Raw genomic sequence first — 26,556 nt, 5'->3', positions numbered from 1 at the left:
TTTAAATCCCCACTCAGGACCAGGCATTCACAAGAATCCAAAGAGCCAAGTAAGGTGGACGCCTGCTGAAAGAAACCCTCCCACTCCGGACCCAGTATCAGGACATAGACATTGACAAGGTTATGTGTCTGCCCCTCCATGCAGACCCAGGCACAACCTTGGCAACTCCTAGCACTTCGGGCTGTAGGACAGGGGAGAACAGAGTGGAGTTATTATGTTGGTGTAGTAGGGCACTTAAATCAGTGGGAGCAAGGCTGTAGTGTGTACACTGACATAATTAGGTTAATGTAAGCTACCTTATGTCGACTTGATGCTGTAGTGTATACCAAGCATTAGTCTCACAAACTTTTTTAGAAAACTTTTCATTAAAGACCTCTTGAACTTGATGGAAGTCTCTCTGCTATGTGAGATTTATTTTATTTTATTTTTTAAAGTGTGGATCAAATTCAACTCCAGTGTAAACAAGGGCAGCAACTCTGAAGTGGCTGGAGTTGTGCCCAGTCACTGGAATTGCATGCCAGACATGAATTTGGCCCTGGAAACTTAGTATGTTTAATTCAAGTAATTTCCCTGTAACAGAAGTTGTTCTGAGTAACAGATGGATTTCATGTTAACCGAGTTCTTTTTATTTTGCTCATTCATTTTTTGTCACTACTTCTTGGCTAACATTAGCTTTATGTAAACTGCCCTTTACCTGTAGTTGCCAATGTGCTTTACCAAGTGAGGTTCGCAGTAGCAGTTAATGAAAATTATCTCACATAAAGACACTGGATACAGCTGCTATCAAGAAGAATAGCTTCTGTGCCTCTTCTGTTTTTAGGATAAACATAAGAAAAAGCTGATTATTTGTAACTCACAAACTCATTATGTTCACTCATGAAAGATGTAAACATGAAAAATAACTTAAAACCCTAAATAAATCGGCATAACACACAATTCCTGCTTCATACAGTCTTAAAAACCTCAGAAAACAAGAAAATCTTATAACCTAGATGCATAGGATCAAATGAGACAAGCCTCTGAGACTAATGACTTGAAGAAATAAGAGGGCAAAATTTAGGAAAGACTGTAGCAGATTTTTGAAGATTAATTAAACACATTATATTCTCTTATAAATTTTAATCATATATTAACGGGATGATTGAAAGGAACTACAATGAAACATGTAGCTAACATAGTTGAAGTTTGGTTCAAAGTTTTGCCAGAAAAAAAATGTAATATATTGTTTTAGGGTATTTATTTTATGCTTCAGACCACAGGCCAGTGATAATTTGGAACTAGTGTAGCTAAAAAATCACCAGTCATGCTCCCTGTGAAATTTGTGCATCCTCTGAGTACCTGATTGTCCTCTCCTTTTTCCTGAGCAACAAGGATCCAGCTCAACTGGGAATGAACTGGAGGGTATGGACAGAACGGAGAGAAGTGCTGGCTCAGTGCCAGACCTTCTGTGAGTGCTCTGTACAGCTGGCTTCTGTGGCTTTGTAAGGGCAGGGATGGTGAAACATTTTCTATCTATGTGGTATTATCTCCTTCAAATTGCAGTTGGAATATAAAGTAATAGAATGGTGATCCAGGTAACATTATCTTACTCATTATCTTACTCTCCAAGAAACTCCTGTGAAGGAGGCTTTATGAGCAGTAGTCAGTGGGGATTGGCTCTCCAAGGAAGGAGGAGCAAAGGAAGCCAGGAACCTGATACTTGGGTTCCCAGATTTTTCATGGGTTCCCCAAATCCCAAGGTGTAGAGGCCAACCCACAGCCTTCCTGCCTATTCTGTAGGGGTGGAATTTTCCCCAATCCCCCCCCCCCCCCCCAAAAAAAAAAAAAAAAATGAGTACAAAAATGTGCAAGCTCAAATTCGTGTACCCCTTATACCCTCTTTCCTCATGAAGGAGACTAATGTAGTCATATATGGTCTAAGGTACTGTATGCTGCATTTCCACTTGTTTCAGTGAATGGATTCCTTCTTCTCCAGCTAACTTACATGAACAGAAGGCAACCTCACAGGCACACACAGGGCATCACAATCTTCTGAGTGGCTAATTTCAGACCTTTTGCTTGGGGGTGGCGGGTTGGATAGAGGCCTCCTGATCCTGTTCACTGCCACATGCCACATGAGCCACATGCCTCCACCGCTCAGCCCTGCTCTTCCAGGGCAGAGTATAAATAGGGAATCTTTGTGGGAGGTTAATAAGCAGCAGTGGAGAGTATGCCAGTGAAAGAGTGGGAAGCTTTGGATGGGATTCTGGTGAGGCAGATAAGTAGAAGGCAGCAGGCAGAATTCAGTTAAGGAGGGAATATAGGTAGCAGTAGAAAGTAGTTGGCTCCTACAACTTCCCCACTTATTTTTGGCATTATCTAGTGGTTTTTTAGTCTATGTGCTGATAAAACATCAACAGTACCTTAGCATACCACTCTGTACACTGGAGTCTGGAGTTGTAACCTCCAGAACACTGCAAGCTCATCCATTTGGAAGTGTCTAAGATGGAATGGGCAATCAGATGTGAGACTAGGAATGATATTATTATTGTGTTTTTATACGAGCAGCCCAATATTTAAATATGCATTCTGTGTGGTTTTTCTTTTGTAATGTTACATTTTGATTACTTTAACAACACCTCTGGCTGGGCATTTCAGAAGGAAGGAATGCTGGGAGGGAGTGGAAGGGTATTAGAAAGAAATGGAAGGTCCCCGTTGCTGCTTGATTCATTTGTGGTGTGTGGTTTGGGTTTGGGGTTTAAGTTGGCAGAGATAAGAAAATAAATTATCCTTGTCAATAATAAAAATCCAAGTTTTTCCTTCAGAGCATATTACACATAAATAATAAACAATGCAAGATATTAATGACCTAATAAGACTTCCTATCATAATGTAAAACTAACTGACACTTCTTCATGTTTTTTTCTCTAAGCATACTTATATTGTGTAAGTGCTCAGCAAGTTCATAATAGTTAAAATTGTATGACTGGTTGCAACCACCAAATTTCTCCTACAACTTAGCTCTAAAAATATCTTTTTAATTTTTTTTTAAACAAAAGAAATTCTTGTGTGGTCTTAACCAACAGATAAATAGTTTTAAATATTTTCTCAAACAATATTTGTCTGACTAAAAAAGCAGTGATTTAGATATCCATTGGAATCTGGAATTGAGTGAACTAGGGGAAGATAAGCCAGTGAATCCAGAAGCATGTCAGCTACACAGGCTCACCCCTCTCGACCATGCACTACAGCAATTTGTGTCTATATATTATAGGGGTCTTCCTTTGTACATATGGATATGACAGAATATACCCTAGGCACTATTGTAATAATGTTTGTATAAGGCATATTCTATAAGGTATCATTTGAAAACTCATAATTTGCTGGTCAATATTGTCCCAATAAAATGTGTGGTAATATTGTATGTAAAGTTATAAGATTTCCCTGTATGTTGTTATTAATACATGTTACAAACTGCACATCAAAAAGATGTTGGCAAGCAGCTCTGTTGTAAACGAAGAAATGGGTGCTCTGCTTAATTTGCATTTAAGTAGTAAACAGATTCATCAAGCAGAGAGGGAAACAGAGTTCAAACAGGTGAGAAAAAGCTAGCAGGGAACATCCTTCCACATAGACTCATTGTACCCTAGTGCCCAGCTGGAAATGTTTTTCAAGAGAGTGGCTGAAACAATAAAAAGGAGGGACATACACCCCACAAGGCACCACCTCCCCCCACTCTCTCTTTGCCCGTTGCATTCATTGCATCTGAAGGGACAAAGAAAGCAGTCATTGAACTCTGGGAGAGGAGTCGTGACCTGTCACCTGAGTTTTTGATCAGTAATCTGCTGGAGCATATGGTGAGAAACTTTGCTTGAATCCAATGTAGTTTGTTAAGTTAGGCATTGGTAAACATTTTATCTTTATTTTCTGTAACCATATCTGAGTCTTATGCCTCATTACTTGTACTCATTTAAAAACTATCGTTTTATAGTTGATAAACTTGTTTTACTGTTTTAGTTAATTCAGTGTGTTTGAATTAAAATGTCTGAATAACTACTTGAGATAATAAACTGGCATATTATTCCTTTAAAGGAATAATGGACTTGAAATATTTGTACTGATTGGGAGAGGGCTGGACAGTACAGGACATACATTTCTGCAGGAAATCTGAGGCTGGGAGTGTGTTAGGGTCACCCTGCAATATAATTCATGCCGGTGAGAGCCAGAGTGTAACTCAAGTATGGCTGGCAAGCTGCAGTTACACACAGACACTCAGGGTGTGACTTGCATGCTGGAAAGCTGTTTGTGAGCAGCCCTTACTTCAGCATGGTATTGTAAGGCACCCAAGATTGCAGAGCATGGGAGGACACAGGCCCCCGTTGATTTGGAGTATACCCTGGTATGTCACAATGGTGGTATATTAATTATGCACAATGAAGTGCAGTAGAAGTAGGGTTTCAACATTAACTCTGAATGGACAATATTATTTTAACATATTTTTAGAGGTTGAACTTAGATCCACAATGTTGTTTGAATTTTTCTTTTTTGGTGTGAGTCAACATAAACAATGATGCTGATCCAGTTCATTTTTCAATACATCTGGATTTCAAGGGAAATATACTTTCTGTCAGAGTAACATTGTTTCTGCATCCTTTCTCTGTACAAAGATGAGTTGAGTCCCAAGAAGGAAACCTGCTCTTTCACTTGAATTGGCATGGATATTTCCTGTCTATAAATTGCACTCGTCTACTTCTTCTTTCTGATTACTTTCTAAATTGACTATTGTTTTTACCCACATAAATGAGATGTCAATGGCATTTGAATAGAGGGGAAATGTAGGTGTTATTGCAATTGATTACTTTTCCTTACTTGAAGATTGAAAGTGTGCACAGGTGAGCTGTAAAAAGAATTTTTGCACACTATGAATAACAATAGCAAAATTCTTAACTGATAATAGCAAACACTGGTCTCCCCTTTCTCTAATTACTTATGCTCTTGGACAAGTCCTGAAGTCCTTACTCAGCCAACATTCCCATAAAAAGGACCCTGTTTATAGGAGATATAGGACCTGATGCAGCAAAGCACCTAAGCACATACTTAAGTTCACCCTTGTGGGTGGTACTATTAGAATCGATGTAGCTACTTCTGGTCTTAAACTTAAGCATAAGTGCTTAAACAGATGCATAAACATATGCATAAGTGCTTTGCTGTATAGGGACCTAATATATATGCAAAGGAAATATTCTTTTTGTCTTTATCATAGAAAAGAATATGCTCCTTTTTATTTCAAATCAGGAAGACAAAATTGAAAGAAAACACATATTTAAAAGTGAATTGCATTCAGGGTTAGGCTGTGCGTGACAGAACTTTCCCTGTTTTTGAATAGAAGGTTTTCAAAAAGCCCCCTTAATCCAGTGTGTGCTAGCTAACCCTACCTACCACTAATATTTTATATTTCTGAAGGAAAGTCACTTGGAACTAAAAATTCCACTATGTCTTAGTATAATTCTCTTGTCAGAGAGTGGGATGAAATATATTGGTCCTCAAAATTCTGTTTCGGTCTATAAGTTTTGTATATAAAGTGATGGAAGGAAATGGCATAGATTTCAATAACTTTGAGAGCCACTCTTCCATTGTCTGAACAAACTGCCAGTCTGATAGGCATTGAATAAGCATGTTTACCTGTGATTTTACACAGAAAAAGGTATCATTTTAAAGGAAAATGAAGATCCATGAGTCATGAACAGGATTATTACTGTTCAAATAGTGTATCATAGAAATGGATCATCAAACTGGCAAGTTATATTTTGCTTTCCAGATTAAGGAAAGGATATGATTTTCTATTATGAACAGCAAAGACTACATCATACTTAAGGAAGTGTCATGATGAAGAAATTAATCAAGTTACTAATAGTAATCTTATTATTTTCAAGCAAGAATAGACACAGGTTGTTTGCTTGCATGAGAAAAAGATGTTTCCTGATGTTGCTTCACAAGTTACTCTCTTAAGATAGAATGAACTTTTTTGGAGAGTTAAGGATTTCAAAATTTCCATACTTTGCTCTACCCATTGTTTATAAGTGGCACCTGCAGCTAGTCACACTGTAATATTCAAGAACTGCACCATCATCAGGCACTAATGGAATGGAATTTAGCACATTTAACCAAGGATTACCATGATTGTTGCCTTTTGTTCCCCCAATGATATCTGACTGTGACCCATTGCGAGATTTTATAAGAAAAAATTTCAAGCACTTATAAAAGACAGCTGAGCTCTTTATTTTAGCAGCACCAGCTAAATTGTCATTAAACGACCAATGTTTCCTTATGCCACCTGGGATTTAACTTCAGTGTAAAAATCGGCTCAGGCCAAAACTTGGCGTAGAAAGTTTCATTCCACACACAAGTCCCCTTTCCCTGTATTTGGAAGTCCTAGAAATGATAGAACTAATCTCACTTTTCCTTTTTTAAAAGTACACTCCTAGCCTTTATTATTTATTTTGCTATAGGGCCTAGGAGCCCCTGTGATGGAACAGGACCCCGTTGTGTGAGGTGCTACACAACCACAGAACAAAGAAAGAGTTCTTGCTGCAGAAAGACTATGTAAACTGATTGCTAGGGTTGAAAGTTCGTTACATATTGTTCAGCAAAATCACAGGTTATGCAGGGTGACCCTACAGCTGCCCACTCGTGTCCTCAGAGTCCTCAAATGTCATGAATACTGGTCTAGACAAGTCAAAATTTTTCTTTCTAAACGTTTTTTGATGGAATATTGGGGTTTGCAACTAAACAAATTTTTTTCAAGAAGCTGTACAGAGATTTCTCAATTTAGGGGAGGACCCCATATCAGTACACAATTGTGGCGAGCTGTGGCAGTATTGACAATAGCATCCTCCTCACCTAAGCTACTTCCTAGCTGACCTCCTTAGCTAAGCAGATTCCTCTGCAGTGTAGCTAACATGGACTCTGATGTAGCTCATCAGAGTGACAGGCAGCATAACTTAATGGACTAGACACACAACCCAGGATCTCCTTTATCCTTATCCTGACTGACCAGCTCCTGGTCAAATCATGTAAACTTTCTGCCCTACTTTCCTTATTTCTAAAGTGGGGTAAATAATAATCACCTACTTCCCAGAGGGATTGTGATGATTAATTAGTTAATTACGTTTGTAACAGAAGGGCTAACATTCACTGGAATACACCCCTTCCCAGCAGCTGGGGCATGAGCACCTCAAAATCCCCAGTTTTTTTAATACACAGATTTTGCTTGGCCCTTAGGTGGGTGCTCAGTGAGAGGGAGGGAGGGAGACATGAAACTGGAAAAAGTGTAGTTCCTATTAGGGATGTAAAAATTCATTTAATAAAGAATCTGTTGAAATGTTTAAATGGTTAAGAGAATGGAGGAAGGGAGCCGTGCTGGGCTCAGCTCCTCACTGCCAAGCGAGAGCTGCCTCTCTGTGGCTCCCCTCATCGCGCATGCAGAGCCGTAACTGGGCAGCTCTCACTCCCGGGGAGCTGAGACACGCCCAGCTGCGGTTCCCCCCTCCCCCTGCACTGGACTCCAGCTCCCCTCTGTCACAGGAAGCTGAGCCCAGCTGCCACTCCCCCCCCACCCCGCCCCTCAGTTTAAGCAGTAGTCAGCTGTTCAAAACATTTAAACTGCTGATTACCATTTACAAGTTTAAATGTTTAGACTTTTACATCCCTAGTTCCTACCTTGTGGAGAATGCAGGGACTGTTGCATCCCCACCATTGCCAATCCCATATGTTCAAAAATCATGAGTCAGGCTCACCAAAGATCATGAGATTGGCTTTAAAATCATGAGATTATGTACAAATAACAAATACAAATAATGGTGTTTTTTATTTCCCTTCTGCTTTTTGAGCCATTAGGATGTATTTGGCTCAAATTGAAGCTTTCTCCACAGTCATGGTGGCTAGAAACTTACTTTTTCTTTAAGAATGAAGGCTTAAATCATCACATATCCACTTGACTCCAGAGCTGGGACTTTAAGAAAAACAATCATCATGAGACTCATGACAAAACCATGAGAGTTGGCAACACTGCATCCCTATTCCCCTTGGGATGCATAGTGCCCAAAGATGGTGTGTGGAGGAGGTACAACTATGCCTCAGTCCCACGACCCTAGACAGTAGAGCTAAGCAGCCAGATGTGGGTATGCAATAAGGGTCACCCCCACAAAATAATGTAATGGCAGGCTTGTAGCCTTTCTGTACCCAGTAGCTCCAGGAAGAAATCTACCTTCCTGTTACAAAATGCTTCTCTATGCTCCATCTTGGGTGCTGTAGCTCTGCACATGTCCTTACTATGGGTTATGGCTAAAAGACTCAATTGAGCCTTTGGAAAAGTGTCCTTTACAAAACCCGTCTTCTCCCCATAGCTACCACTTCTTGGAGACGTTGAGTACCTGCGCTGATAAGAGAAGCTCTCTCATTGGCGTAGGTAGCGTCTTCACTAAGTGCTACACTACTGCAATGCGGTAAGTATAGACAAGCCCTAACACTTTTCCCAATACTCTTAGTATATTTCTGTGTAGTGCTGTTAACATGGTGAACAGGAATCAATTAAATTTGTGGGAGATGGTGAAAAATGGATTCATAGGCCCAAATACTAAATTCAGCTCTGCCCAAAAGCATTTTAAAAAATAAATACTTTACTTTTTTAAAAATATCTGTTTTGAAGTTATAAGAAGGCAAAGAAAAAAGGGTAATGGTTTTGAAACGTTTATTACAACCTCATAACTAAAATGTAGCTACTTTTAAAAAATGAAATACCGTTGGCTGTTAATTTTTTCTCTTCTTTATGTCCTTTTGTTCTTTTAAAGTAAATGGATAATAAACCAGCCAAGTTATTAATATTAAATAAAATTAGGAACTGTGCATGAGCAAGTTTTTAAAATATATTTTCATACATAAATATGCATTAAAACATTGTAAAAGCTGCATTATATGGCTTTATTCAATAAGGTATCATGTCAACAGCCATAAGAGCTCTTATAAATTTCTATGAGTTTGGGCTTCTATTTTAGCATTTGTATGTTTGTTTTTGTAGTTGTTGTTAAAAGGAGGAAGCAACCTATAAAATGCAAGTACATTAAAAGGACCTGGCTTTAACTCATCTTATTCTACCAGACTATTGAGTAAGAACGTAAAATTCTGCTGTCCTGCACAAAGTCTATGTATGACAGATATACAATGACATATAGAGACACAGAAATACAGCTGTATATATCTGTATCAATCTGCAAAACCGTATTCTGTTTTGTGTATGCCAAATTGTACTATGCCCTTCACTTTTGCAATGTAGCCTCCATTTTGAGGTTAGGCAACAGTAGATGTCAGCAAAAATTCTTACACCTAGTAGAGAGGCTAACAATAGTAAATCCATCAAAGGTCCTCAGCCTGGATGCTCTTCCATTCAAATGGGTCCATTCTAAAATAATAGGTTGGCTGAAGTCCAGAGGATTCCCTTTACACAGTCTAGAGCCCAGGGTGAGAAGAGAAGGGTAAGAGGATCTGTTGACCACCTGCTGGGGGTTTTGAAGCTGCTTGAGACGTCATCTCACAGAGGAAGGCAGAACTCTATTTTAGGGCCAGATCATCTCAAGCCAGGAGGACTCTCTTTCACCAGTCAGCCATCATCAGGAATAGGGAAGCTGAGTAGAAGGATGGGAGTACAAGAGGGTTCTGGGGCCCTGAAAGGACACTAACAAAAATGCAAAAGGCTCTTGGAGTAGTGAAGACAGTCGATGTATTTGTTTCTTTTGCCTTGAACTGTAAATCTTTTGCTTTGTCAATGGGTCAAGTGTATTCTGTTTAGAAGTTACTCTTCAAAATCTGAGTTTCCCTTGTTTAACTATCATTAGGTCCCTAAAGGGTTAAAGAGTAAACAGGAATATCCTCGAGGGTGGAGGTCTGGGTAGGGCATGCTTAAGCTACTGGGGAGGCTTGGGGTGTCAGCACTGGTTTTGGAGCCTAGGGCCACTGGATTGTGAGGTCCCATATTCCAAGGAGGGGTCCTAGACAAAGAGTCTGTACCCCAGGAGTGTAACTGTACTAAGAGACACTATCTGGGTGCTGCTCAGACCCAGGAAGCCAGTGCTGTAACTCTGTAGAAGTATAAATGTTGGAGTAAGAAGGATGGAAATTATATGGCTCTATTCAATAGGGTATCATGTCAAAAGCCATACGTGCGCTTATAAATTTCTATAAGTTTGGGCTTCTATTTTAGCTTTTGTATATTTGTTTTGTACGGTTGTTAAAAAGAGGAAATAACCTATAAAAATGCAAGTAAATTAAAAGGACTTGGCTTTAACTCATCTGACCCAAACCCTGACACAGGGTACTAAAACACCTGCATACTACAGGTGCTACAGGCAACCATTAGCTGTCGTATAGTCCATTTCATTGACTCTCTTCTTCACACAAGCACACACATCTGGTTGAGATTATATGCTATGTCTCTAAGAGGCAGCCCAGGGAGTCTATGAATGCTTTAGGCCAGCTTGTTGTCCTTTGATCCTATGCTACTCCAGGGCCCTGGGTAGGCCCCTGGCAGACAGAGTTAGGGATCTCTCTAAGTTACGGCAGCCTTTCTGGGCTGCCATAGGGGTTGCTTGCATACTGGATTGAATAGTGCCACTGGCATTTTTGTTCATGGTAAGCATACAGGTTCCACTGTGGGATCTACTTCCAGTAACAACTTTCCTTTCAGGTAACCCGTTGCCTTTGAAAACCTCCCCATATGCTTTTTAAATTGTCTCCATTGTCCATGGGATTTCCCTTTTGCTTCTTAAAATGAAGCTATAAAATTCTGACACTGCATCCTGATCAGATCCATGACTTGAATGACTGTATTCCCCAACAGCGGTCTTTGGTGCTTACCATCTGCCACCACAGACATCCACCACCACAGTTGCTACCGTCTGTTATATTTTGGGTTAGCTACTATGATGTCACATTCTCCTACAGGCTGTATTATGTTCTCATTGTACATTTATTAGATTGTGTCTGCTCTTTGTAATGGGTGTATTCAAATTCAAGTCACCCTGAGGAATCACACTGCATGAGGCCATGTTATCCAATTGAAATCACACAGGGGTGTGGAGTCCCACTGTCCATTTTCTGTATCAGCTGTGACCTTTATGTATGGCCAGCCGAACTGCAGTGTTTCTATCTACGTAGGCAGTTGTCACTTTAGTATCTGAGCACTTCCTTAGTTAAAGAAAGAGCAGTAACAAACTTGCTCTCTCCTTTTTATTCCCTGCAAACATTTTTCTTTTGACGTTCAGGTATTCCGTTCTTTATGCTAAGAGCATCAAGTACACAGGACTACTCATGTACTTAAATTAGACCTATGCTTAAGTAACTCACTGATTTATGTCTCTCTCTGCTTGCTGGCCCCAGTGACTGTACGACTTAACTCACCCCGATAGCAGATATATCTTTATTTCATATGATAGAGGCTTGTGCTTATAGCAGTGAAAGTGCCACTAACTACTATTATGCCGATATGTGTATACAGCCACAATGCATTGTTCTTGTTCCAAGGACAGCACATGGTTGAGCAGATAATGAAATGTGTATTTCCCTAAACAATGACTTTAGATAATAACTACTTTTTTCATCGGTGGATCTTACAGTTCTCGTCTCAATTTACACATAGGGAAATTGAGCACAGAGAAGTGAAGTGTCTTATCCAAGGTCACCCAGCAGGTCAGTGGCAGACCTCGGAAGAGAATCCAGGTCTCCTGTGCTGAAGGGCAGACTTCTATTCACTAGGCTTCACTGCCTTCCAAATAGAAGGTATTCTTCCATATATTGATATCACTTTCTTTTATCTTTTATAAATCTCATCAAAATCTGTGCTTATAAAATGCTTGATCCAAGTGGGTTATTGCCCTTTTGCATAATTACTTTTTAATTAGGATTTAACTAGAAAAAATCCTGTTGACTTATGGCTCCATTAGGATTACTTTTCTGCAAACAGTCCTTACATTTTTTGTATTAGTTATAAAATTGTTTAAAAAAAAAAAAAAAAAAAAAAAAAAAAAAAAGTTAAGAGTTTAGAAAATGTGCCATAAATCTGCCTGACAAACTCAGTCCTTCAAAGCACAAAGTTTCAAAAGAATTTGCCACCCTCACAAGTTTTGGATGATTTTAACTGCAAGTTTAACTAAAGTCATTGCTCAGGTCAGGTTCTCTTTCTCCTCCTTTGACTGTCTGGTGACTATAATGTTCTTTTGGGACTCAGCCATGCACGCACACATACTGTTGTCCCCTCAACTTCTTTAAGGCTTTAAAATAATGTACCACAGAAGTGCTATTTTCAGTGGTACAGTTGATGGTGCTGTCCCTATGTCCCTGTAGTCAACCCTTCTTGACTCTTTACTCCATCTTACTCGTGCTCAGAGCACATTCAATCTCTTCCTTCGAAAGAGTACATTTTTCACTATTTTTCTTTCTTAGCTTTGTTGAGAGCCTAATGAGTACCTTATGGCTCAGAGATGAACAGTGAGTGTGCCAGGTGAATAAGATCATTAGCTCTGAGTTGTTTAATTGTTCACCAGAGTTCGTTAACTCTGGCAAAGTGTTCGCTGCAGCTCTATAAAATAATTCAGTGTAATGAAAGATAAACCACTAGCCAAGGGAAAATAACATTCCCAAGGGCTGTGCAATGCATCATTCTGATTTAGTTTAGCTGCTAATTGTTAACCCAAAAAAATATTGATTGGAAAAGCTGCTGACACAGCGCTGACCTCTGTGATTGTTAGCTTTTAACCCAATTTATGTATGTCTGATCATTCCTTTAAAATTCTAAAGTACCAGCTATGATAAATCAGAATTTATTTTGTTAAATAAAAATATTGCCAGAGAACAACTGCCAATTAAGAAATTAGATTTAATTTCCCTTTGTGACTAATTACATGTTAGCATCTCAGCTCTCCGTTTGCATATAATTAATGTTTCTAATCAAATATTTCTCCATTGGATCTGCAGATGATGCTATGGGTTTTGTCATCTGAACTGATAATCTGGGCTTTGTAATCAAATATTATTCTTCTCTTTCATGGAAAATTTTAATTAAATACATTATTTGCTGCAATATACCCATGGAATTTCTATGTGCAAATGATACAAAGTAAGAAAAGATCATGGAAGTATTTCAGTTGTCAGGGGTTCTTGGTTTTGAGACAAATAGTCAACTTGATGTCAACATTTAAAATAGTTTAGCAAAATCAGGAGATTATAACCAGGGATAACAGCTGAGATGAAAAAAAGCTTTAGATCTGTCATTCTTCAGTGCCCATTCAAGTCACACTCCATATCACTTCAGCGTGAAAAGGCTTATATCATGATGATTAAAGCTTAAAACTTTTTAAATGGTGTTTACATCCTCTGGGGTTAAAAGACCTATAAACATCAATTTGATCCTGGCTAACTTCATGATTTGCTTGGTACAATGTCTTTTCTAATTTTTTTTTTTAAACAGCACCTTCTTTGTGATCTACTCAAAAGATGTTTCTTTAAAGCACTGTTTTGCCATAATATTGAGGCAGGAAACTAATTCCATAAAGATAGAAAAAAAAATTAAATTCTAGATTTGGACTTATAACTTACATTTATATGGTGCTTATCATGCTCATCGTGGAGTACAGAAAAGTACTTTATTAATTCTCGGTGGATACCAAAAATCTCCCAGCGCTGAAGTGTAGCTATCCAAAGGCAATGTGTTTAATAATGTACAGCAACACTGTCGCCTAATTTCTGATAGGATCTATTTTGTGAGAATAAAGTTATTTCCACAAGTAGTTCCATTAAAGTCAATTATTCTAATTATGGAGTAAGTTGCTTCTCAACATGAATAAGAGTCTCAAAATCTGGGCCTATCTAATTGAATGCCAAATCCAGTTGAAATTGTAGGAGAAATTTAGGCAGGCAGGACGTCATTATTAAAGTCGGATTCTTGCAAGAAGGCTGAAACAAGCATCTCTATTTTTGCATAGAATTCCATTGCATTTTTGTTTAAACACTGTTTCCAAGACTGGCATCTATTTGCATACAGGTATTTGTGTGCAAAGCAGGAAATTGTGTGAGAAACTGCATGGCCTATGTGTAAAAGTGCCAATTTGCATGTGCATTTTCAGGATTTTCACATGCAAATGTGTGTACATGCAAAATATATGTAGAGGGTTTCACAGACTACTTTGAAAATTTTGCCTTTATTGAGCACAAGTGGTCAGGATCTGTTTCATTATGTTTCATAATGTTTCTGAAAGACAAAGCCCATAGTAGCCTCTGCAGAGCCAATGAAGAAATATTTGATTAAAAACATTATTTATATGCATAAAGAGAGCTGAGAAGCACAGTGACAACACCTATAAATTAATAAAACATCAGCATAATCAAATTTCAGAGTAATTTAACTATCCACTAATCTGTTGGCACATTTAGGAGCAAAATATTTGACTTACTTTTAGGCAGGGATGAGCAGAAAATGCCTGTCCTGTCCTGTCCTGTCCTGTCCCGTCCCACACATGCACACCTGTGAAAACTGATCATACTGTTTATCAGATATTAGAGATGTGCAAACCAGTTGTCATAAAATAAGAACCCAACCAACTTTTCCTTAAAAACTTAAATGGAACTTAGAAAAATCATTTATGGATATAGGAAAAAGTTCAGTGAAATTTCTAATCTACTTTTCTCATTTCATTTTGCTCTCTGCTTCCTGGTAAAATCTAGAAGAGCCAAAAGAGCATTTTTTTCCCCTTGTAATATTATCAGCACTTTCAGTTCGGGTCCATACCTATCTGAATATGCCAGAACTACAAAAAAGGATCATTTTCAAGGACTCTCCCTTCTATCCTATCCTACTGAAGCTGCTCCCAGAATAGTTTATCCTGCTAAGGCTGAGGCCCTGAATAAGCAAAGCATGAAAACATCTGAATAGTCCCATTTATTTATTTAGGCATGTGTTTCAATGCTTTGCTCTATTGGGCCCTAAACCCTCAGTACAGCTTCCCTCTGTTTCAATACAGATCCCTCTTCTCTTGGTTTTTGTTTTTGTTTTGGAAGGGATGGGGCTCTTCTCCCTTTCCAGATACCATGAATATGTCCCCCCCGCCTATCTTTTTCCCCTAACCATGCTTGTTCCTGAGGGCTGCAGCCACCACTGCCTCAGATTTTGCATGCCGTTCATCATCTGCTCATGCAAAAGGCTAGATGCTATGACTACGGGATGGAGTTTCTTTATATAAAAGTGTGAGAGGCTTCAGGGCAGCCAAACCAAACTAAATTAGCATGATTATATTTTCAGCATACCAAGACTGATCCATTATTCCCCATAACCCTCACTTATCTTAAAAGGGAGAGTCGGCTAAAAGAAAATAATAATAATAATTGATAATGGCACAATCTAAGTAAAATGAGGACTGCTTTACCCTCTTTCAGTATGTTAATAATGTGTTAAATTATAGTTGGGTTTTTATTAAATGTACAATGATAATTACTGAATTAAATATAATCCTTACTAGATCAGTCACAGACAAGGATCAAAAAGCTCTGTCTCAATGAGTGTAACCCACTTATTAATCTATAGACATAAGATCTTGTATGGAATGAAACATGATGCCTCAAAATGTATTTTATTGGATCTCTGATTTAGCAGAAAGAGGTATAAAAATGTACTTTGCTAATCAGCTTCTTTTTGAGAAGACATCTATAGCGTCTGAAAAGCAATATTTATTCCATAAATTGTCTAGAATAAGCAACATTAAACAAACTGGACCAAAAGCCATCTGGTTTAGATGGTAGCACAGGAATCATAGAAGATTAATGTTGGAAGGGATCTCAGGAGGTCATCTAGTCCTACCCCCTGCTCAAACCAGTACCAACCCCAACTAAATCATCCCAGTCAGGGCTTTGTCAAGCTGCACCTTAAAAACTTCTAAGGATAGAGATTCCACCACCTCCCAAAGTCACCCATTCCGGTGCTTCACCACTCTCCTAGTGATAAAGTTTTTCCTTAGACCTGCCCCACTGCAACTTGAGACCATTGCTCCTTGTTCTGTCATCTGCCACCACTGAGAACAGCCTAGCTCCATCCTCTCTGGAACCCTCTTTCAGGTAGTTAAAGGCTGCTATCAAATTCCCCTCACTCTTCTCCTCGGCAGACTAAATAAACCAAGTTCCCTCAGCCTCTCTTCATAAGTCCTATGCCCCAGCTCCCTAATCATTTTCATTGCCCTCCACTGGACTCTCTTCAAGGAAGGATCACTGTGTTTTGCTAATTCCACCCACTTTAATCAAGCCATCCTCCTTTGGGAAATCTACTGTCATAAAGATGGAAGAAATGAAGATCTGGAGACATTCTTTTTGGAGTTTGCCAGGCCACCAATAGATCAACAGTTTAGCAGACGGATTTCTGTCATCCTCCTAGGGATAAATTATGAATGTTAGAGATCTTCACTCCAAATCTTATAGGAGACTGAGGTTTCTAGAAGTAGGATGACTGATCCTATATTTTGTCCTTATTTGCTGCTTAATGTCTCCGTGATCCATATGTAATAAAGGTCAGAAGTACTTGATAAGTAAACTATGGTTTTAAGCAAAGGATCAAGCTGAAACCTGAACTGCTTCCATAGCCATAAACTGATTCCCCCTTTTTTAAATTCTCAGCATCTATTTCAACTAAAGGCTGGGGAAAAGGCACATCAGTTTTCAGGCTACTCTGATGTCATTATATTATGCCCATTCTTCAGTCCTTCATAGGCTTCCCTGCTAATAACTGAGAAGTCAATAGCTCATGTTTCTAAGGTAAAACAGGAGCAGAAAAAACAAAAACCAAAACCAGCCACCTTCATAAATCATAAAAGAGCAGTAAAAGGCACAAACAAATGTACTTTTCCTTTGCAGTTAACCTTTAAAATAGTTTAAAATGAATAGCACTGAATTTCTACTGACTGGCTAACTGCCACACCAGAGACCATTTCTCATAGGAAGAAATATTTGCTTTTATATTTTCTTCCTTAAGATAAAAATTAATCTTTCATCAGTTTTAAATAGAAATAATAATAATTAATAATAAAATAAAAGCTCCAGCTCTTTAAATGATATTTTGTAGGACGTACTTCAGGCATTAATATTATATAGCTATCTTATTTTAATTTCCTCAGAGTCATTTACTGACAGTATTCATATTCTTCTGAATCCAGTTCCAGGAATGAACCATTGCTTAGGGTAAGCTGTGATCTGCTTTATAAATCTTGTTATGCTGTATTCCCACATCCCCTGTAAACTGCCCGAAGATTCAGGAAAAAGGATTGGGTCAATATTGTGTTGCTTAGTCATTTGTTCATCATATGGTCTAATCACATTAGTACACATTACTTGTCCCTTTATCTAAACGTGACCTTAAATTGACCTTCAGACTCATAACTAAAGGAAACAGTTGACTCTGTACATATTGCTGAGGGAAGTTAAACTTAAAAGCATACTATCAGATAGGCAGGCCACACCACTGCTGTGTCATATGAAATTATTTGGTCTTACTCTTGCAAGATACCATAGTGCTTAAAAAACTCCAATATGGTTTAAAACTTGGGTATGTCTTTACTGCTTCTTTTAAAAAGTTAGGATGATGTTTACCTCATATTGATAGTAGTTAATCTAATCTATTGTTCCCCAAGTAACTTTAAATCTTAAACTGACTGAAAAATGTACTTTATTTTTAGAAGTAAGATATTCAATGGGGGGTGGGTGGGAAGAGAAAATGAGCACACATTTATTCTTAGACTCTATAAATACGGTGCATGACCTTTTTGGAGGCTGAACACATGTTTGAGACTATGTTAAGGCAAATAATGCATTCTGAGGAATATACATATAAATCCATGAGAGAGAATGTTTTATAAAACTCAAAACGCAAGTGGTAGTTGTCCCAATATAAATTATACCTGAAAGTCAAAACTTTTGTTCCCACCTGTGGCATTAGACTTCCCATTTCGCAGCCCTCATCACTGAGGGTACTGAGGGAGATTTGCAAAGGCACAAAGGGCAGTTAGGCTCTCAACTCCCAGCAAGATGTCTCTCTGCCATTGACACTAATCTAAACAAGGATCTATTCCCGATGAAAATTGTGTTTGGCTCTGTGCACTGGCATAGCTGCAGTTCGACTCAATGTGAAAAGGTGGACTTTGCACCATGTCCTATGTCAACAGAGTTTACTATTTTTTAAAAACAAATACAGGTTTGACTTGTGTAAGTAAAACATATTCTAATACTTTTACAAACTTCCTAGAATATTTTGACAGGTTGTAACTACATTTTATAACTGGTGCCATCTTGCTTTGAAAGGAAAATAACCTGCAAAGATGTGATACAAATACACTGTCAATACAAATATACATTGTTAGTTGTGTAAACAATATATTCAAAAAAATCTGACATAAAAAGAGCTATGAAAACTATGTCACAGCTGAATACTGAATCCTACAAAGTTGCCACTTTTCCTGTTTTACAAGGTGAAAATACCCTTTTATGACAGGAGTAGTTTTTTCAGTTTATATAAAATGATGGAAATCCACTTTTGGCTTTCCTAGAAAAAGCTGATATTGTAAAAATGTCTGCACAACTTGCAAAGAGATAGCAACATATCAGTGTCTCAAACTAGAATGCACACTAATTCATGGTAATTTGAAAGATTTGGCAATATTTTGTAAGATGTGGGTGTGATCTGTCCATGCCTAGGGTAGGCCACCTGAAAATGCCAAGGTCAGGGCAGACTATCAAAGGAGAGCAGATTCTCCCAGCACTTGCAGGTGATACTGAAGTCAGACTTTCCAACCAGCCACAAACAATGCTTTTGATTCCCCATACTGGTTATGAAGAAGCTAAAACAAAATATATACAGCCCCCTTTACTGCATTTCAGTCTCTGGCTCCCAATCAGCCACTAGGTCCAGTAAAGAGACCAGTTATTTAAAACTCTATCCTTTTTACCAAAAAGGTTCTCCTGACCCCAAAGGGTTACCCAAAGTACCAGATCAATCAAAATACCTCGCTGCCAGCCAATCCTTTAGTAACTAAAACTAAAGGTTTATTATAAAAGGAAAGAAATAAACTATAAGAGAAATGTTAAATGATTAAAGCAATCACATACATACAAATGATGAGAAAGTCCATATATGTCAGGTTTCCAGTAGAATTGTGGAGTTTGCAGGCTCGTACAGTCCCTCTGGTGTACATCCAGTACCTGGATGGGTCTCAGTCCTTTGATTCACAGCTTCAGTCACAGATGAGTTGATCTAGAGCTAGGTGAAGACTAAAGACTGACTGAAGACTGAAGACAAAATGGATGTGGTACAGCTGCCTTATATGTCCCTTGGCCTTTTCCATGCTGCTTGTGGAAATTTACAGAAAAAAGATGGAGTCCAGGGTCACATGAGTAAGTCCTGGTGAGTCATCAGGTGTATCCTGGCTTCTCCCCCTGGACCCATTGTACCTATGAGTTTCCTTAATGGGCCATTAAGCAGAATAGTGCTGCAGCCATCCTGTCTGGGGTGTCACCCAGAAACACAGCACAAGTTGAAATACAGATACACCAAACATATCCATAACTTCCAATACAACATATGACACATGAACAAAAACAATATTATAATACTTAGCAAATTATAACCTTTCTAATGGTACTTGATATGGCATATCTCATATGAATTATTGTAATTTTGAAATATTGAAGTTAAATAATATCATAAATGGTCCTCCTAATCCAGCCAGCATCACAGTGGAGATGGGGGGGTTTTGTAAAAGGTGTCTGTCTCTAGCAAGCATTTTGAATTACATTGTTCTGTCATGGATTCCAATATAATGATGCGTTGATTTTTGCTGAGAATCTCTGTCTTTGGCTCCACATAACATCACCCCTCCTGAGAACTGTGTGCATGCATTTGAGGGCAAGATATGTTCCTATGTATTCTTAAGGCGGCTTAATGGCTACTAAGTTCTTCTGTTACACAGGTGTGTATTCCCAGCTGTCTAAATCCTGACCCCCATGGAAACCAGTGGCAGTTCTTCCATAGTTTTCAGTGAAACCATGTCTTGTTCCAAAGCGCTTATCTAGATCTTGATAGAGTGCAATAGTGATCTGAAGAGCCCAAGATTCCTCTGCACATTTTCAGTATTCCTTACGCCAAGCCTATATGTTTTCTTTGTAACAAATATGTATTTTGGGCAATTTAAAGAACTTCGTTCTTATTCCAAAGGCAGTGAGAATTTTGACTGAATAAGGCTGAGAAAGAACTGAAGGGTGGGGGCTCTTATTTGTTCTCCACTAACATAAAACATGCTTGAGCATGCCTCCCCAGCTCTAAATCTCTTCATACTACAGAAAGTGGGGCTCTGAAAAAGTGTGTGATTTATCCAAAAAGAGAATGCTTTTTAGGGTCTCCAGGTAATACAAATTGCTCATTCATTTTCTGTAGTCTGAATATCCTTCTAAATGAACTCAAGCCTCAAAAGACATTAGTCTTTCCTTGGAGATTTCAAAGTTATAAGGAATTAATTCTATCAGAGCCATGGAAACTGAGATTTTTTTTGTGAGATTTCCTGTGCCAACCTTCCCATGCTCACTGAAGTACCGGGACATATTAGCTAGGTGTCAGGAAGAGAGAGCGCAGAGAACAATTTGGCTCAGCTGGTTCTCAGATGGCATATGGTCCCTTAGGTCCATGCACAGATGGAGTAAGCAGGCTGGAGTAAGTAATTTAAGGTAAGTCCAATGCAGACCAGTCTTCAGATCACAGAGCCATAATTGTGAGGATCCTGTGGCACCTTAAAGACTAACAAATTTATTTGGGCAGAAACCATTCTGCCCACAAAAGCTTATGCCCAAATAAATTTGTTAGTCTTTAAGGTGCCACAGGACTCTCGCTGTTTTGCTAAAAACAGACTAACATAGCTACCCTTCTAGAACTCAGAGCCATAGTTGTCTCCCTTACACTCCGCTCTACACCTCTTCTGCACCTTGAGGATCTTGGCACACACAAGAGTCTAGGCCAAAAATTATCTGGTGACTGGAGGTTAAAATGTTGGGTTTGGTACTGTTCTATGTGATTTACTCTTATCTGTAGACACGTTCATTAATTAACAGCTCTTTGGGCAGTGCCCTTCAGTGTTCCTCTGAAGCTGCCAGGTTATTTAAGTAAGTCCAGCTGCTGCTGCTTTGGAACCCTGTCTTGGAATATTTGAGCAGCTGTACTCACATGAATCTTTCAGCTGGAAAAGTGTGTGTGTCTGTTTTTTTGTTAAATTAGCACCTGTCCAGGATTCATAGAATGGACAGTAAACTTATTTCACTTTTATTGTATTTTCTGATTTTTCTGAGTGGGAGTGGTGCACCAACTTCCCAAATGCAGAGAACCCATCACTTACTATATTTCCCTTGGTATTTGTTTTTTTGTTGTTTCTGAAGCATAACATTTTGGCTTCCAAATGTTTTGCTGGTCAGTGTAAAATGTGTTTACAGTCTTGGTTTCTGGATACGTAGCCAAGAAGAAGTGACTATTTCCCGTACCAAAAAGGGGATGCAGAGAAGGAACTGGAAATTGCTCTTAAGGCTTATTTCATTTTCACACAAAGATGACAAGAACCACAGATATAGCTGCAGAATCTCTCAAGCACACTTTCAAGCCCTCAATCAAATGAGCAAGAACTTGAAGGCCATCCCTGAGTCCCTTCTGTTTCTCAAGTGTGCATTCACAGACTCACATGGGAGTTTCATATATTTCCCACCATACACATTTAGATATATAATAGCTTTTTGCAACCTTGGACTGTTCTCTGGGCCGTGGCCACCTACACTGAGCAATAAGGGGACAAAATTGAAGAAGCTTTTTAGCTTTTATAGCTTATTGATTTTTATATTTTCTGATGTATTAGAGCAATTTTTCAAATGTATCCGCCTTACCTTGATATCTTGAGTGTGGAGAGAGGATTTCACATTTATTAGCTTTGCTTTGGTGAAAAAAAAATATAGCAGTAGAAGTACTTCAGTGTTATCTCAGGGATATAAATGGTTTTGGTATTAAAAAAATCAATTCTCAGAGTAAAATTTAAAGCTTGTGTGCAAGTGTTACATAAAAAGCAGACAACAAGGAATGCACTTTCCCTACTAGGTAACAAAGATGGTTTTAAAAAGTACAGTCCTGAATTGCAGTTGAACTCATTGATGCTCAATACTTTCCAAATAGAAAAGTTCTATCTTAATGGAGAGCATATAATACAGTAAATACTTTTTTATTATCTCTGATCATCCGTGGCAGCATTAAAAAAGAAGTGCTGCAGAAATGTCTTCTCCAATGGGAGCACTATTTTCTCAGAGCAGAGGCAATGAGAAAAAGTGTGAAGCATTTCATGCTAAGAATGTTTTGTCTGGAGTTTTGAATTTTTAAACACTATAAACAGGCAGATGATGTATCCTCCAGCTGCAGCTTACAGTATCCAGGATCAAGAGGTGAAAGGAATTCAGTTTTCTTGACTTTTATCACAACAACGGTGTAATTTTTGTTTATCAGTTGCTACTCACAATTAAAGCTGTTCTTTGTCTAGCCCACTTTAACTACCAATATTATTTCAGTTGGGTGTCCTGACTGCCCTCTTTTCCACCCCCACGCCCACACACATTGCAGTCACTTAAAGAAGTGTCATCATTTCAGACTTTATTAGGATCAATTTCTTCTGTCATACCAGGAATATGAATTTCAAATTATTTAAATCATGCATTAGGACTGGAAATAGCCTCTTTGTCTATATACTGAATTTCTGTAATGTTGCTTTATCCCAATAGGCCACTGTTTTCAGATCCACGTGATGTCTCCATCACAGATACCATATTTTCCTCTGACCTTTGCCCCCAACAGACTTCTAGTTCCCCTTCCAAGTTGCCTTGTCTTTGGTGGTCAAGTATTATTACAGTTAAAGAGTACTGACTTTACATAAATTGTATAGGTTGTGGGAAGCAAAAGCACACACACAATTTTCTATATGAAGATATTATATTTTGCAATTTACTCCTGAGCAGGGACCTATAGTGGATATCAGACACAAATACACATTTTGGCCTGATACATCACCCTGATGGTGCTTCCTTTTCTAGGAAAACCAAACAGACATAAGTGACTAAAAAAAGTATGTAAAATAAAAGCAGTGAAACCTCATCCAAATGGAATTAGAGAGGAAAATTAGGTCAGTTTTCATAAAGGCCATATTGCCAGGTCTTTTAATAATTTGCTTACATCCTATCCTGGCTACCTAACAGAGTTCATTTACATATGACCCGCCTAAATAATGCTCATTAAGAACCCTTCCACATAGCTCTCTAAATCTGATGGTTTATAATTTTTTTTATAATGGAACTTCTATATACCTATTAACTGATTGCAACCTAGTGTACGGACTAAGGGCCAAATGCTGCCTTGTAGCTGCAAGCATATGCACCTTCTATGGACACTGGTGGGAGTAACACAGTCAGATCCAAGGCAACATGTGGTCCTAAATAAAGACTATAAACTAGAAGACCCTGGAAATCTCCTACTGGAAAAAACATAAATCACCTTGCAGGAGAGGAATACTACCTGACTTTGTGGAGTTGGAGCCACATCCGCTTTTCCAAAAGAAGGAGTCTGAAGCCTGATAATTTTGCAGATCTCAGCACAGAGCTATTCCATAGATATCAGGCCACCTGTGGGAAGAGATGTCCTGGCTCTCTTGGCCCAACTACTTCTAAGAAGACTCCCTGAGAAACTTTGTTGATACTGGTTAATCTCCCATGAATGGCACTACCCCTTCTCTGGGAGGAGAGGGCAGCTGGTTAGATGCCACGGAGGGAACTCAATCCTGCTGAAAGCATGGATTTCCTGTCAGAAATGCACCAGGTCTCAAAGGAAGTAGTTGCCACACCAACTCTGACTTGCCCTGTCAAAAACTGAAGAGCTATCCCAATAATATTCCCGCAGATGGACTCCAAAGGGGCACTATTTCAGGGTGTTACTGCTGTTTGTTTAATTCTACAGTCCCCAATTAGTTCTGCCTACTTTTGCTTGCCTCTGTCAGTGTAAGGCCTTGTCTACACTAGCACTTATGCCGGCAAAATTTTTGTCATTCGGGTGTGAAAAAAACGATCCCTGAGCGACATAAATTTTTCCGGCATAACTGCTAGTGTGGATAGTGCTATGTTACTCATTTAGGTGGCTTTATTATGTCGGCGGGAGAGCTGTCTCCCATCAACATAACACAACTACACAAGAGCTCTTACAGCGGCACAGCTGTACCAATACAGCTGTGCCACAGTAAGTTTTAGAGTAAACTAGCCATAAATGGACAGAACCCTAGGACCTCACATAATACAACCTTAATGATTACCCTTTCTTTGTCTGTTGAAAACGAGAATGCTGCATGAATTCTAGAGATTAACTAGCAGTTGCTTAAAGTTTTAATAGAACTTTATCTATGCAGAGAGTTATCTATCAATTTAAGTCTGCACAAGGGTTGTGTAGTTAAATCTATGCATCCCTTTGCAAATTATTTGGCAAATGTCAATCATGTTCAAGACCTTGATTTCACTTTTTTTTTTAACTGTGTCTGGGGTTGTCTTATATATTATTTGGATGTATCTGAGTTCTTATAGATGTACCTTGACACACAGGTATCCAGCAGACAAAGAAAGAAAAATCTGAGTAATTGCTGTGAACTATTAGAGATAGAGATCACGGAGACTTGTGAAAGTTTTGCTAATGGAGTCATTATGAAGGTGTGTATCAATATCGTAATATATTAATCTAGTGTCCAATATCCTTATTAGGGTCTTGATTAACATGGCTATTGCAACCATATTCACCTTTTTATTTAGTTTTAGATGTACCAATACTAATTAGTTTCTCTGGGTCATGGCTATTTGTACTGTGTAAAAATCCAGACTAAGGGTCAAATGGTTGAGTGGAGCAGGGAGACGTAGGCCATCTGTGATATAATATGTGCCACATTCCCCCTCCCTCCCCATTTTTGTTCATTTGCTATATAAAAAAAATTAATAAACAACCTTAACAAAGTTTCATGTTTGTTGTATTCATTAAGCTGTTATAGCAAAGGCAACATCAACCAAACAGGATTGTGTGCTTTCTGATGACTGTGGTAGCAGATTTCTTGGATTTTTGTGGGGGTCTGCTCGAGTGGTGGCATTGATCAGGAAATGAAGGAAGCACTATAAATGCGCTGACAGCCTAACGGTGAGTGAATGGCAGAGAAATTGAAAGAACTGTTGTATATGAAACACTTTACAAAGATGACGATCCCTTACAACCTGCATAAGGGACACAGAATCTAACTTTTGAAGCTGTATGTGATCCAGCAGAGTCAAAAGACCAGGATTTTACAACTGGTTCTATCACTGACCCACGGTACAACCTTAGGCAAATCACTTCACCTTTCTGGGTCTCTGCTTTCCTTTCCACCTTTTGTCCATTTTATTTGTTTGGATTGTAAACTCTTTGAGGGCATCGACTGTTACCTAACCATGTCTTTATACCATGCTCAGCATAACTGGGCCCTGATCTTGGTTTGGGCCTCAAAGCACTATGGTAATAGTAATTAATAACTGTTATTATTGATATTTTTATAAAGCCCCTACATCAAATTATTTTGGTTTGTAATTTTTTTTGTATCTTTATCCCAGTACCTCAGATTACATGGTGGGTTTTTTCTTGTAGTATTTTTTTTTTTAATCTAAAATTACCTAAAATCTATTTTTGGCCACAATTATTTAATCTAAATAATGTAATTCAACTGGCTATATACATCTGGGTTCTGTGAATGAATGAATGAATGAGTTTTTCCTGTCTTGCCTATCTTCACCTCGGCAATGAAGAAAACAAGCCTTAAGCACAAGAATGAATCAGCACTTAAATGTGTACCAGCAACCCCCTGACCCATCAATCACTAAAACACCTACAGCACACAGACAAAAAAGCAGATTGAATTGATGACTTGACTGGATGGTTCAACTGGAATCTTTTTGTATATTTCACACCATGAAGTCAGGTGAGATTATCAATTTGCAGTCAGTCGTTGCTCCTGTAGAGGAACTGATGCTGTCAATCTGAAGGACTGGGAAAGTAATCAAGATATTAGCCTATAATGAAAATAACTAAATATGGGTGAACTTCAAAATATCAAACTCTTCATTGCAGATAAATGCTCAAAAGTCAGAGGTCCTGATCTAAAGTCCACTGAAGTTGTTGGGAAAACTCCCAATTGCTTCAATGTGCTTCGGAGCAGGCAATGAAGGAATGCTTGCCCTCGTTTATTCAAATTTCTTCAGGGTGCAAAATTTGACCAGAAACTTCAGGCTCTTTAGCAAGCTTCTTAGTGTATTTTTTTCAAATAAATCTACAAATATGGGAACAGTCTTTGCTGCAGTATTTTGGCTATTCCATTTCTTGTCCTGACTATAAACAGGAAAAGCAGAGGTGAACATTAAGTGAAAATAATTGGATGA

Source organism: Emydura macquarii, unplaced genomic scaffold (genome assembly GCF_026122565.2).
Source record: "Emydura macquarii macquarii isolate MOO-44397 ecotype Brisbane River unplaced genomic scaffold, CSIRO-AGI_Emac_v2 contig_2897, whole genome shotgun sequence".
In the NCBI taxonomy this organism is placed as follows: Eukaryota; Metazoa; Chordata; order Testudines; family Chelidae; genus Emydura; species Emydura macquarii.
The sequence above is the reverse complement of the archived record's forward strand: the minus strand, read 5'-3'. Positions refer to the sequence as shown.